This window comes from Bactrocera latifrons, unplaced genomic scaffold, assembly GCF_001853355.1.
Source record: "Bactrocera latifrons isolate USDA-ARS-PBARC rearing strain unplaced genomic scaffold, ASM185335v1 scaffold_157, whole genome shotgun sequence".
Classification (NCBI taxonomy): domain Eukaryota; kingdom Metazoa; phylum Arthropoda; class Insecta; order Diptera; family Tephritidae; genus Bactrocera; species Bactrocera latifrons.
The window spans coordinates 172,213-173,416 of NW_017535041.1; positions in this window are offsets into that span (position 1 = coordinate 172,213).

Consider the following 1,204-nt stretch of genomic DNA (forward strand, 5'->3'; position numbering starts at 1 on the left):
TCACCAGCAAAACACTACAAATTTATAACTTTTTATATTTATACTAATAAATAAATAAACAAACATGTACCATTTTTGTCAACTACTTTTTGCCATTTTTTCGCTAGAGACATTATTCCATCAGTGTAAAACTTTTGAAAAAAGTCGAAATTTCGGAATTTCATGAACGGAAGCGAACAAACCATTATTGCGCTACACGAACTGATACAACATCGTTTTAGTAAACTTCGCAAATTTCATTAATGGCTTACATGACATTGTTCCCTTCTTCCTTCCTAACTTCCGTTAAGTGTTCCACCAGCATAATTCGAGACCTTATACAAGTGTGATGAGTCGYCAAAAGCTTTTGCAGCTTCAAAGGGCTATTAAATTTACCATGTTCCGGTTTCCGGTCTGGGAGAACCTTCACCTAAAATCAGCATGTCACGAACCATTTGTACCAGTGTTTTGACCTCAAGGAGCAACAATTTTATGAAGTTTTTGAATCCTTTTTAAGTAAATTTTAGATAATTGTTARTGAAACTTAGTATAAGTGCTTTAAACGCTATATTTTACTTTAATTAGAAGTTTAATTATTCTAGTTTCTGCGCYGAATCATTTTGTTGCTACATTTATAACATTACAATTTGTTAGTGTGTAAACACAGTGTTTTTCTTTTTTATTTTATTTTCTGTTTTTATTTATCTCATTTTATACATTTATTTAAAGCTGAGTTTAGTGGAATATTTTTAATGTCTCAGTGCATCTAAAACTGTTCGCTACATTGTTTCTCACACTGTTTGGTTTTGCACTCAGATATTTTTCTCAAACGGAATTTGAAAAGCTTCAACAATTTCAAGCAAAACAATTTACTGTTGGCTGTCTGAACCAGTACGTTCTGAAATGATCAGTACATCTCAAACCGCTCTCTCATATGTAGTAAGCGGAGGGTAATTTTTACGAGAAGAGCACCACTGAACTCGATGACGTCTAAATATAGTTTTTTGAAAATGAAAAATTCATAATTCGAGAAATTCGTGTGAACTTTATCATTCATTATCTAGCCAAGGAATAATAAAACATTTTTATTTTGTTATAAGCTCAATTTATTTATTATTTATTATTTATTTAAATTTTAAAACGCAAAAAATGCACCATTTTACAAGGCTTTTGCAGTTGACTTTACCCACGATGCTAAAGATGCAATATTAGTGAAAACAGCTGG